At 45.5% G+C, this 13,171-nt stretch overlaps 1 protein-coding gene across 2 annotated transcripts in view; it reads left to right on the forward strand.

The window, feature by feature from the left end:
* TICRR (TOPBP1 interacting checkpoint and replication regulator) overlaps positions 1-13,171 on the forward strand; it is a 45,677-nt gene that overhangs the window by 245 nt on the left and 32,261 nt on the right. Inside the window, exon 2 of one of the 2 annotated variants that reach the window (XM_083475288.1) lies at positions 23-122. The gene's annotated coding sequence lies outside the window, so the exon portion shown is untranslated. Of the gene's footprint in view, positions 1-22; positions 123-12,066; positions 12,298-13,171 lie in introns of those variants that run through there. The other variant, XM_083475289.1, reaches the window with a different exon arrangement.

Here is a 13,171-nt window from a genome sequence, read left to right on the forward strand (position 1 = left end):
TCTACATTTGCACTCTGCTTAGGAACCTGTTGCACTGCGTTCTCATGTGGACTCACTGTTTCAGTTTGCGAGTTGGATCAAGACCGTGAGTGTAGGAGGAGTGACAATCTTTCCCTCCCCAGGTGAGCGATGGGGAAGAGACTTAGCAGGTGAGAGAGTCGGGAGGGAAGGCTGACATTCAAGGGATGTAAGTTAACTGTGGTGAATCTATGCGGACTGGTTTTTTGAAACGGAGATCCCCCCCCCCTTTTGGCCTTATATACTGCTGTTTTATTTCTGCGCTAAGCTTGATCCTCGCACCTGTTTAGTTTCAAGCTGTTAAAACAGTCTATTGATTTGTACAAAGTTGCTTGCACAGGTTGATTTTTTAATGATATATTTAAAGACTGACATTATGAGTAATGGGTTATTTGTAATGGTTCCTAATTAAATAATTATGGGTTATTTGTAATGGTTCCTAACATGGTTTCTGAATTGTGGTTGTCCTTTGTGCGGTGTAGTGTGAGCTGCTTCGGGCACACGTGTGTGCGTGTGTGTTTGTGTGCGTGTGTATTGACAGCATACATTTAAAGCACTACGACACCACTTTAAATGTATGGTGTGAAAGAACCAAGGCCAGAGCAGGGAATGATTTAGAGAAGCAGTGGGTAGCCTCCCCTGTGTATCTGTATTTTGGGTCCACAGGATCCTTCATTGATTTCATTCTTTCATCTCCTGCGCTACACTAAGAGCTATTTACTTATTACATTTCTGACCTTTCAAGATGGTGTACATGGTTTCCCCCTCCCCTACCAGTCATCAGCACAACGACCCTGTGAGGTAGGCTAGGTTAAAGAAAAGTGTTCAGTTCAAATATCCCCCAATGATTTTATGGCTGGGTATGGAGATATGGATTTTGCTTTCTCCCGGGCCTAGTCTGAAACTCTAGCTGTTACACAGGAGTTTTCTTGTGGCATATAAAATGCAGAACTAGCACCTTATTATATATTACTCTCTAATTCTAGATGGGTGGAAGCTGGCTGTAGTTGTTAAGTGTAGCATGGGGAAATATACTCTGCATATGCTCAGAGGAATTCTCTTCTAATGCAGCTTTTAAACTCCTAGGACTTGATCCTGTCATTAAAAGCCACCATTTTATTTTATTTTATTTTATTTTATATATATAATTTTTATTAATGTTTTTTGTTTTACAATATAGAATACTCATTTAAACATCAAAATATCAATGACTTCTTCTCTTTCCATAGTTCATTTTACATATCATAAATCCCTGCATATTTTACATAAACTAAACCATTCAGTATTCCATTACAGTGGTACCTCGGGTTACATACGCTTCAGGTTACAGACTCCGCTAACCCAGAAATAGTACCTCGGGTTAAGAACTTTGCTTCAGGATGAGAACAGAAATCATGCTCCGGTGGTGCGGAAGCAGCAGGAGGCCCCATTACCTAAAGTGGTGCTTCAGGTTAAGAACAGTTTCAGGTTAAGAACGGACCTCCGGAACAAACCTCCAAGTACTTAACCCGAAGTACCACTGTATTATGTCCATCAAAACTTATTTACACTGTTGAATTTATCTTAATGCCGCCAGCGTTTTCAAGTGTACACAATCCCCCCCCCCAATATTCAATAAACATTTTCCAATCTTCTCTAAATGTATGTTCTTCTTCTTCTCTTATTCTATATGTTAAGTCCACAAGCTGTGCATATTCCATCATTTTAAAACCTTACCTCTTGCTGCTCTCAGCAACGAAGCTGAACGTTTGAAGATTCAGGACAGATTAGAGAAAGTACTTCTTCATGCAGTGCATAGTTGAACTGTGGAACTCTGTCCCACTGGAGGCAGTGATGACCACTAACTTAAAGGTAAAGGGACCCCTGACCATTAGGTCCAGTCACAGACGACTCTGGGGTTGTGGCGCTCATCTCGCTTTATTGGCCGAGGGAGCCGGCGTTTGTCTGCAGACAGCTTCCAGGTCATGTGCCCTGCATGACTAAGTCGCTTCTGGCGAACCAGAGCAGCGCCTGGAAATGCTGTTTACCTTCCCGCCAGAGCGGTACCTATTTATCTACTTGAACTTTTGACGTGCTTTCGAACTGCTAGGGTGGCAAGAGCTGGGACCGAGCAATGGGAGCTCACCCCGTCGCGGGGATTCGAACCGCCAACCTTCTGATCGGCAAGTCCTAGGCTCTGTGGTTCAACCCACAGCGCCACCCGCATCCCCACCACTAACTTAGATGGCTTTAAAAGAGAATGAGTCAGATTCATGAAGGTCATGACCCATGATGGCTATGCTTGGTCTTCCCCAGGAGGGGAGCTTGAGTCCTCCATGCTGGTTTCCCACAGGCATCTGGTTAGCGTCTATGAGAACAAGATGCTGGACTAGATGGGCCATTCAGCAGGCTCTTCTTATCTTCTTCTGGCCTCTTGGTTTTCCTCCAACTCACAGCAGGCCTTGCTGCCCTTCCCTTTCACCTCTTCCCTCCTCCCGTTTTCTTTCCTAACCTCCTAAGGAACACAGAAGGCTATTCCAGAATTGCCTGCAGCTGTCTCTATGGGGATGGCATGTAAACCGTCTGGCTTGGTCACTGGGTGTAAAAAAAACCCCCACTGCCACTGGGGCACTGCGGTGTACATTGTTAGCCGTTATCTAACTTATACTCATCATTAGAACTGCTAATGCAGGTTTTTAAGTTGCCGTTCACCTGGGGCCAAGTTGTAATTGACTCCTGGGCAGTCGTTCTCAAGTAGCAAGTTGCACAGTGCTGTTTTGCTTTATATTTTTGTTACTTATTTTATTTTATTTTAAATGCATTATCTGCCCTTTACCACCAGGTCCCAGGGCAAGTTACAACAGTTTAAGATTAAGAACAGTTAAAACAAATTACAGTAACAGGGAAAAGTGCACCCCAACCCCCCCACATCTCAGGTATCAAAGGCCAAAGTAAAGAGATATGCCCTCAGCATTTGCCAAAAGCAGCAAAAAAGGTAAAAATGTAAAGGACCTCTTGACAGTTAAGTCCAGTCAAAGCCGACTGTGGGGTGCGGAGCTCGTCTCGCTTTCAGGCCGAGGTAGCTGGTGTTTGTCCACAGACAGCTTTCTGGGTCATGTGGCCAGCATGACTAAACTGCTTCTGGCACAATGGGATACTGTGACGGAAACCAGAGTGCACAGAAATGCCGTTTACCTTCCCACCAGAGCGGTACCTATTTATCTACTTGCATTGGTGTGCTTTCAAACTGTTAGGTTGTCAGGAGCTGGGACTAAGCAACGGGAGCTCACCCCGTCGTGGGATTCAAACCGCCGACCTTCTGATCGGCAAGCCCAAGAGGCTCGGTGGTTTAGACCACAGCGCCACCCCTGCAAGTGTCCTGGAAAAACTGGGACAGCCCCCCCCCCCTTGAGAGCACGGTGGCCCCAAAGAAAGTGCTTTTTCAGGGCCACAATCCTGTACTTTTTCGGGGCCGCCTGTCTCCTTACTTACATCCAGTCCAGGGATCCAGTCCTCTTTAGACATAGCATTGCCAATGTCATTCTAGATCTCTGCAGAGGCTAAAGTAGAAGTATTTGCCTCTTCCTGTCATTGGCTCTGACTCTACCCTTGGGGTTTTTGTCTCTCTCCCCCCACCCCATGAGTCTCTATGGGCACCAGACTTCATTCATCCCATTTGGGACTTATGTAGCTCTGGGAGTGATCTTGCTCTGCCTCTGTTTTGCATCGGTCACCATCCAGCGGTGGCCGATCAGAATTGTAACCCAAAACATCTGTAGGGTGGCAGAGATTGAGTTAAGCAAATACTTTTTTTCCACTGGAAAGAAAGCAAAGAGTCTTTCTTTCCTTGTTTGCACCCATTCTGGGAACCAAATAACGTCTTTTCCACTGCAGCAATAGACTCTCTCACCTTGCCTTATTTTCCACCATTTCTCACCTTATCGGTCTTTGGGATCAGAACTTTGTGGGCAGTCTTCCAAACCATGAAGTTGCCTGCATGGTCCAGTGGTTCTCCTCTAGTCTAAACACAACCTCTCTCCCATTTCTCACCCCACTGTGAGGATCACAGTTGGCTGCTAAAAATCATGGCCCAACTGCACTGGCTGCCAATTAGTTTCCGGGTCCAATTCACAGGGCTGGTTTTCACCTACAAAGCCTTAAATGGCTATACTTCAAGGACTGCCTCTCCTCATGTGAACAGACCTGGACCCTGCAATCATCATTCACATGTGCCCTCTCCACAAGAGGTCTGGAGGGTGGCAACACGAGAACAGGCTTTTCCGCAGCAACTCCCCGTTTGTGGAATGCTCTCCCCAAGGAGGTTCGGCTGGCGCCTTCATTATACACCTTATGTGCCAGACAAAAATGCACCTCTTATTTTAAATGTGTTTATGGGAGTGGGTGGAGGGAGAGGGTTATTGGTCTGTGGTTGCTGTTGTTTTGTTCTTTTTATCATCTTTTAATTTTATGTTGTGAATTGCCCTGAGATCTGCGGAGGATGGGTGGTATACACATTTAATAAATAATAATATTTCCGGTCATCAGCTAAGGCACAGAAGGGGAACCCATCTGGATATTTGTCGGACTACAACTCCCATCGTCCCAGGCCATTGGTCATGATGGGAGTTGGAGTCCAACAATGTCTGGAGGGCCACAGGTTCACCGCCATTACTTGCAACACTATCTTCAGATGCTTTGTTTTCTTCCCAACAACCTATGGGGAAACCCAGCCAGATGGGAGGAGGAGGAGGAGGAGGAGGAGAAGGAGGAGGAGGAGGAGGAGGAGGAGGAGGAGGAGAAGGAGGAGGAGGAGGAGGAGGAGGAGGAGGAGGAGGAGGAGGAGGAGAAGAAGAAGAAGAAGAAGAAGAAGAAGAAGAAGAAGAAGAAGAAGAAGAAGAAGAAGAAGTAGTAGTCACAATATGTTTGCACAGGCTTGCGGGGTGGTTAGACAATGTCAGCCATTTTATCAAGCATTCCCTCTTGTTTCCTTACAGGGTAGTTATACAATGCCGTGTCAAGCAGGTGTATCCCACATTTCCCCTGTCACTTTCCTTATTGCAAAAAGTCTTGATGTGTGGAGTGGGGGAAAGCATGTTTGCTGTGCATGTTGTGGAAGCATCCTACAACCCCCTATCTTTCCCGGTTGTCAGCCATTGTCAGCTAGCGTTGATGAGAGTTGGATTACAACAACATCCAGAAGGCCACAGGGTCCTCCATCCCTAATCTAAGGGAACAACAAATGCTGCTGGAAATGGTTGAAACAGAACAGCTGAAATTTGAAATGGTTACAAGGAGATCCTGGTAGAATGAATGGAAGTCTGGGCAACATGAAAGGACAGTCATCTAAGGGACAAGTGGTTTGTTTTTCCTGTACGCCGTGTTTTGAAACACATCTTGACATTGTTTTCATTTGAAAGCATTGTATCACCAAGGAATGGGACAATGCAAATGCCAATCAAGGTGTGGTTAAAGGAAAAGATGTTGCTCACTGCTTCACTTGTAAGGAAGAGGAAAAAACCCAGGGCTGTCTCTAGACCACATGGTGCCCCGGGCAAGGATAGCCTTTGGCACTCCCTTCTCTTTGTTCAACTTTTGAATAGCTTCTTTTTCATTTCCTTGGCATCCCAGTTCATCTGCTTTTGCAGATGATTGGCGTGCAGGACTTTCCCCTGTCATCAACCACTATCAAGTTCAGGGCCGGATTTAGGTTTGATGAGGCCCTAAGCCAGGGGTCAGCAAACTTTTTCAGCAGGGGGCCAGTCCACTATCCCTCAGACCTTGTGGGGGGCCGGATTATATTTGGGGCGGGGGGATGAATGAATTCCTATGCCCCACAAATAACCCAGAGATGCATTTTAAATAAAAGCACACATTCTACTCATGTAAAAACACCAGGCAGGCCCCACAAATAACCCAGAGATGCATTTTAAATAAAAGGGCACATTCTATTCATGTAAAAACATGCTAATTCCCAGACCGTCCGCGGGTTGGATCTAGAAGGCGATTTAGAAGCCCCCCCCCCCCCCCCCGGGGCCTTAATTTGCCTACCCATGCCCTAAACTACTGAAGGTTATGGGGCCCTTTATATGTCCAGCTGTCCTTTGTCAACAACAAATTGTCACTGTTATTTGTGTTGAATATATGCTATATGGTAATTTATGGACCTAATAGCTATCTAAAGCCATTTGCACATAACAAATAGGAGCCTACACAACACAAAACACTGTTGCTGTATGTAGATTTTATTTTATTTGTTTTTTATCTTATATTTTGGAAATGTGCATCCAGGTTTTTCTTCCTTTAAATTTTTTGGGGGCCCCCAAGAGAGTGGGGCCCTAAGCTATAGCTTGTTTAGCTTATACGTAAATCTGGCACTGATCAAGTTGTATCCCTGGATATGAGTATAATCTCTCTCTCTCTCTCTCTCTCTCTCTCTCACTCTCACTCTCACTCACTCTCTCACACACATACACCTTTATTCTTGAATGGACACATGTCAACCTTTCCACGAATTAAAAGCAAGTTTGTGGGCAGCAGGTCATAAAAGGATCTTCTCTGTGGTGGCCCCTGAAATGTGGAATGATCTCCTTTCCAAGGTTTTTCCTCACCCTGTTGTACACGTTCCATTGCGTACCCTCCAACATTCCTCAGATGAAAATAGGGACATTTCTCAGTCTCCCCCAACTGACACTTCTCAACCGTCTCCCCATTTTTCCTATCTGAAGAAGGGTAAGTGTCACCACCGCAACACCAATGGGGCGAAACACACAGGCCCTCCACCGTCCTGAGAAATCCCATTTTAAAAAATATTTTATTCTTCAGTAGATTTGCAAAAAGAAAAGCATACACCAATAAATATTTTTTTTAGAAAGGGGCAATAATATTTTTTTAAGAAAGATTAGACACAGAGACACAAAGCACTTTTTCAAAAAATCAAGACTCCTTGAGCGCCACTCCACTCCCCCTTTCTTCCTGCCCTCTGCCTGTCCCTCAGAGCTGGTGTATTACATGGGGCTGGGTCTCAGTGACCACTGTTAGAATTCCTGCTCCATGACTGCAGTCATGGGATTTTTGTCTATCACATGACGGTATATGTTTTGAAGTGACAGAGACAGAATGTTTGTGTTACTGTGTTCCATGAAGTGGGACTAATGTCCTTTGTTCTTTTCTTTTTGCTGTCTGATGCTAGAGAGAGAGGGAGCCATGTTGCAGTGCTCCGTGTGTGTTTATATGTAAATAAAGTAGATTAGCCAAAATGCTGAGTTGCTGAGGTCTGTTACACATGATGTGCATACTCTGCGGATCCCTAAGTGTGCCGGTGTCGGTTGGCATCGGCCACTGTGCTGTTCGGGCGGAAGAAAGCTTTTGAAGCTCCCAAATGATTAACCAGGAGGGACCATGCCAGTCGGGCATGTGTCTCTGCCAGGGTCCTACTCAAGTGTAGGCCGAACTCCTGACAACCACAGCCTCTCCTCTGCCTCTCCTGCTCTCCAGCAACAACTACAAGCTGCCCAAGGAAGCAGGCCGGCAGCAGCAGCCATGGAGAGGCAATGGGATGTTTTTTCACAGTTGGCACTGCCACCACCGCCATTGCTCGGGAGAAGCGCCGGCTCATCCTCCCCCCGAGCTCGGCAGCGGTGGAACTGGCAGGGGATAAAATCAGAAGCTGGGGTGGCTTTCATAATTCCGGAACTGTCCCTGGAAAATCTGGACACTTGGAGGGTATGGCAGGGCACCTCACACCCAGGAGTGAACTGCATCTGTCTACCAGCTCCATCTGGTATGCAGGTTGAGACCCTACCTGCCCATGGACTGTCTCGCCAGAGTGGTGCATGCTCTAGTTATCTCCTGCTTGGACTACTGCAATGCACTCTATGTGGGGCTACCTTTGAAGGTGACCTGGAAACTACAATTAACCCAGAGTGCAGCAGCTAGACTGGTGAGTGTGAGTGGCCGCTGAGACCATATAACACCAGTCCTGAAAGACCTACATTGGCTCCCAGTATGTTTCCAAGCACAATTCAAAGTGTTGGTGCTGACTTTTAAATCCCTAAACCACCTCAGCCCTGTATACCTGGAGGAGCATCTCCACCCCCATTGTTCAGCCCAGACACTGAGGTCCAGTGCCGAGGGCCTTCTGGTGGTTCCCTTCCTGCGAGAAGTGAGGTTACAGGGAACCAGGCAGCAGGCCTTCTTGGTAGTGGTGCCCGCCCTGTGGAACGCCCTCCCACCAGATGTCAAGGAAATAAACAACTACCTGACTTTTAGAAGACATCTGAAGGCAGCCCTGTTTAGGGAAGTTTTTAATGTTTGAAGTTTTATTCTGTTTTCAGTCCTCTGTTGGGAGCTGCCCAGAGTGGCTGGGGAAACCCAGCCAGATGGGCGGGGTAATAATAATAATAATAATAATAATAATAATAATAATAAGGCCCTCAGACTAGGCAAAACTCCTCACTGCCACAGCTTCTCACCCTCCTCAAGTGTTTTTGTCTGACTGGAACACGTCCTTGAACTCTCGCTTGCCTGGGTGGAGACTATTGAAGGGCTTGGTGTGGTGTGGTGGTTAGCAGCGGTAGCCAGTGTGGTGTAGTGGTTAAGAGCGGTGGACTCGTAATCTGGTGAACCGGGTTCGCTTCCCCGCTCCTCCACATGCAGCTGCTGGGTGACCTTGGGCCAGTCACACTTCTCTGAAGCCTCTCAGCCCCACTCACCTCACAGAGTGTTTGTTGCGGGGGAGGAAGGGAAAGGAGAATGTTAGCCGCTTAGGATAGTGATAAAGTGGGATATCAAATCCAAACTCTTCTTCTTCTTGGGAGTGTGTGTAGAAAGCAGCCTACTGCACAAGGGTAAGATGGACATTCGTTGCTCCACCCAACACTGGCATGAAGCCCTCAGGCTGAAAAAGATCCCCCATTCCTGGGTTAAGCTAAAGTCTCCTCGGTCAAGGTGGGTTTTGAGCTGAAGTCTGAAGGAAGGGTGAGTTGACAGGTCAGGGCTGGGCAACATCTTGCCCTCCAGATGTTCCTGAACTCCAACTCCAACCATTCCTGGTGATTGGCCATGTTTGCTGGGGCTGATGGGAGTTGTGGTTCAGGAACATCTGGAGGGCCAATGGTTCCCGCACCTGGCGTAGGTGTTCTGGAAGGGACAAAAGGGAAAAATAAACACTGCCCTATCAAGAGAGCAAAGTAGCAACTCATGGGGGTAGAGTGAAGAGCTTTTGACATGGGATCTGTTCATAGAGTTGGAAGGGGCTATGAGGGTCATCTAGTCCAACCCCCTGCAATGCAGAATCTTTTGCCCAATGTGGGGCTTGAACCCTCAACCCTGAGATTAAGACTCAACCCTGAGATTAAGACTAAGAACCCTCAACCCTGAGATTACCGACTAAGCTATCCTTTAATGGTTTTGACTTCTGCTTCTTAATCTGAACTGTTTTCAGTCTGCTCTTAGCCTTATGATGGTGCTTTTAGTAATTTTGGGTCATTTGTTCTGGGTTATTTGGTTATTTGTTTCAATGTTTGCTAGTAAAGCTGCATTTGCTTATAAAGAAAGCAAGGAGGAAACGTGCAAAGTAAAATGATAGGCTTCATAGTGTTTGTGCAGTCTTTAAACAAAACTTAGAAATGTGACTTCTATTAAAAAAACAAACAACCATGCTTATAAATGATAACTTCCAGAGTTCTTCCCACTGTGTAAAAATGATATAAAAAGTAGAGTATAAAAAGTAGCAACAGTGCAAGGGAGATATGACCATTTCCACCCACCTCTGTCCTCTGATAAGGCAAGTAAAGGAGGTCACTCTGGTATCAATTTCAGTTTCAGGAGAATGGGATGTTGTTTGATGGTTTGAATACAATGGCACATCAGTTCAGGGAGCGCAAATGTTGCAGGTTTCCATTCGCTTCAGGCAATGCCAAGAAAGGTTTCAAGAGCATATCAGTCTTACAGCTTGTAGCATTACATTCTCGATTGCCAGCCTTTGGCAAACCCCCCGAAATTAAATGTACGATTTTGATTTTTCTCCATGGCAAAATGATGCTCCATCACTGACATCCTCAACAAGGAGTTTTTCTGCAGAAAGAATACTTTTCATTGTGTTTATATCCTACATTTTCCTCCAAGGAGCTGAAGGTATTGTACATGGTTCCTTATGCATTTTATTTAATGAGACTCAGCTAATTCAATGAGACATAACACAGCCTGAGGACTAAGCTTCATGAATGATAACAGTCTGAGAAATCACACTCCCTGTTCTCTAGACTTCCCAGCATAATTGTGCTTATTGGGGAAGATGGCCTACAAAAAAATGTGTATGTTATGTGTTATTCACAATAAAGTGCTGATGAATTTTCAGAAAGTGTTAAAAACAACACAAGGGAACATTCTTTCATATGTGGTGGACCTGTAAAAGGGTAAAAGAGCATTGGGGGGAAATCCATAATGAATTGAAAAAAATGTTTTAAAGTACTTTCTCCCCCAAAAACGGAGTCCATTGGGTTGGGTATAATTCAGATGGAAATTCCCAGGTGTCAAAAAAGGTTATTTGTGTACGCCACTACTGCCGCTTGTGTTTTGTTAGCCCCAAAATGGAAAATGAGTGAGGTCCCAACTAAAAAAGAATGGCAACTTAAATTGATGGAATATCTGCAGCTTGCGGACCTAACGTATAGAATAAGAGAACAAGAAAGACATACGTTTAAAGAAGACTGGAAAACATTTGTTGAATATATGGGGGGAAATCGTGTACACATGGAAACACTGGCAGCATTAAGATAAATTCAACAGTGTAAATAGGTTTTGATGGATGTAATAATGGAATACTGAATGGTTTAGTTTATGTAAAATATGCAGGAATTTATGATATGTAAAATGAAACATGGAAAGAGAAGAAGGGACGTCACTGATATTTTAAGATTGTTTAATTGAATATTTTAAATTGTAAAACAGAAAACACACACACACGTAAACTGCAAACTGATGTGGAAATGCAGAGAACTGAACTTAAGATTGGAAAAATGAGAAACCGTAATTTAGAGCTGATAACGTCAAAGCCTTGGGGTTGGAAGCTGATCTGATTGGGTCACCCATCCCTACTTGACAGCTTAGATACTTGCTAATGCTGGACTCCTTGGTGACAAGAGCGCTCAAAAAGGTGACGCTGGCAGTAAGCTGCATTGCTGACGAAGGAGTGAAGGAAGGAGACTGCAAAGAGCAAGGGAGGAACGAAAGAGCCACAGCAACTTGCCTGGAGCAGGACAACCCAGTTGGATCAGCTTCCAACCCCAAGGCTTTGACGTTATCAGCTCTTAACCTGGCGGTTGTCAACCAACAGATTTTTATGGATCCTATCTTTCCATCAGAAGTCAGTTAGAAAACTCCGCTAGGCTCTTTGTTGTTTTCTGTTCTCTTGCCACTGCTGATAAGGCAGGTTGTGACTTCACCTTTCCTACATGTCCCTTTCAGGTCGCTTCAACAGGTACATTCTGGCATGGGCCATTCAAACACCTATAAGAACACAGGAAGTCTTGCACCATGGCTGCCCATTGGTCCATCTAAGTCAATCAACCAAATATTTATTACGGTCATAGAACAGCATAAGTAGGGTGGGGTACAATCATGTGTAAAATGTTTTGGAAAGCTAAAAAGTATTAAAACAGAAGGTATATCTAAAAGGAGAGATGCGGGTGGCGCTGTGGGTTAAACCACAGAGCCTAGGGCTTGCCGATCAGAAGGTCGGCGGTTTGAATCCCCGTGACCAGGTGAGCTCCCATTGTTCGGTCCCTGCTCCTGCCAACCTAGCAGTTCAAAAGCACGTCAAAGTGCAAGTAGATAAATAGGTACCACTCCGGTGGGAAGGTAAACAGTGTTTCCGTGCGCTGTTCTGGTTTGCCAGAAGCGGCTTAGTCATGCTGGCCACATGACCCGGAAGCTGTACGCTGGCTCCCTCAGCCAATAAAGCGAGATGAGCACTGCAACCCCAGAGTCAGTCACAACTGGACCTAATGGTCAGGGGTCCCTTTACCTTTACCTATATCTAAAAGACTATAGGAAGAATCTAAAAGAAACTAAAAGAATCTAAAAGAAGGGTTAGGAAGAAGAAGAAGAGTTTGGATTTGATATCCCGCTTTATCACTACCCGAAGGAGTCTCAAAGCGGCTAACAATCTCCTTTCCCTTCCTCCCCCACAACAAACATTCTGTGAGGTGAGTGGGGCTGAGAGACTTCAAAGAAGTGTGACTAGCCCAAGGTCACCCAGTAGCTCTTGCCACATTAAATGGATATGAAAGAGCATAAAATGTTAGTATATATAAGACTACAACTATCTGTGCAGAGAGCACTCTGATGTGAGTGTTCATTCAATCTAGTTTGTGGCACAGGTCATCATCTGACAAATTTTGAATGCTGCTGTGCAGAATCTGGCAGCAGTGTATGTTGTAGCAGGATTGGTATCTGACAGCAGCTGGGAGGTATAAAATAAAATTGTCCTGTGTGCCCTGGGTACAGTGGTACCTCAGGTTAAGTACTTAATTCGTTCCAGAGGTCTGTTCTTAACCTGAAACTGTTCTTAACCTGAAGCACCACTTTAGCTAATGGGGCCTCCTGCTGCTTCCGCACCGCCGCTGCACGATTTCTGTTCTCATCCTGAAGCAAAGTTCTTAACCTGAAGCACTATTTCTGGGTTAGCGGAGTCTGTAACCTGAAGCGTATGTAACCTGAGGTACCACTGTACTTATGGAGTAGTGGGGAGATGAGGCTAATATGAGTGTCTCTATAGTATAGGCACTGGAGAAGCACGTGCTCTATTGTTTCTATCTGACCAGAGTCACAGGGGCATTGTCTCTCCGAGTAAGCAATCTTCCTGTCACGACCTACAATGACAGCCGAGGGGAGGGTGTGACATCGTGCCAGGGTAAAAGCCCTCCGGAGCTTAGGGACTTTGAGTTTAGCTAGATATGCTATGGGGGAGGCAGAGTACCTGGTGGATTCATTGGCAATTAAAGTTGGCATCCTGGCTAAATCCAATCAGTGCTCTGTGTCTGCTCCATGTTGTTCAATGAGTCCATCTATCTCAGTATTACCTGCACTGACTGGCAGAGGCTCTTCAGGGTTTCAGGCTGGATTCTCTCCCCAGCCCTACCAAGAGCCAGTGTGGTGTAGTGGTTAAGAGCAG

Source organism: Podarcis liolepis, assembly GCF_965112155.1.
Source record: "Podarcis liolepis genome assembly, chromosome: 14".
NCBI classification, from domain to species: Eukaryota; Metazoa; Chordata; class Lepidosauria; order Squamata; family Lacertidae; genus Podarcis; species Podarcis liolepis.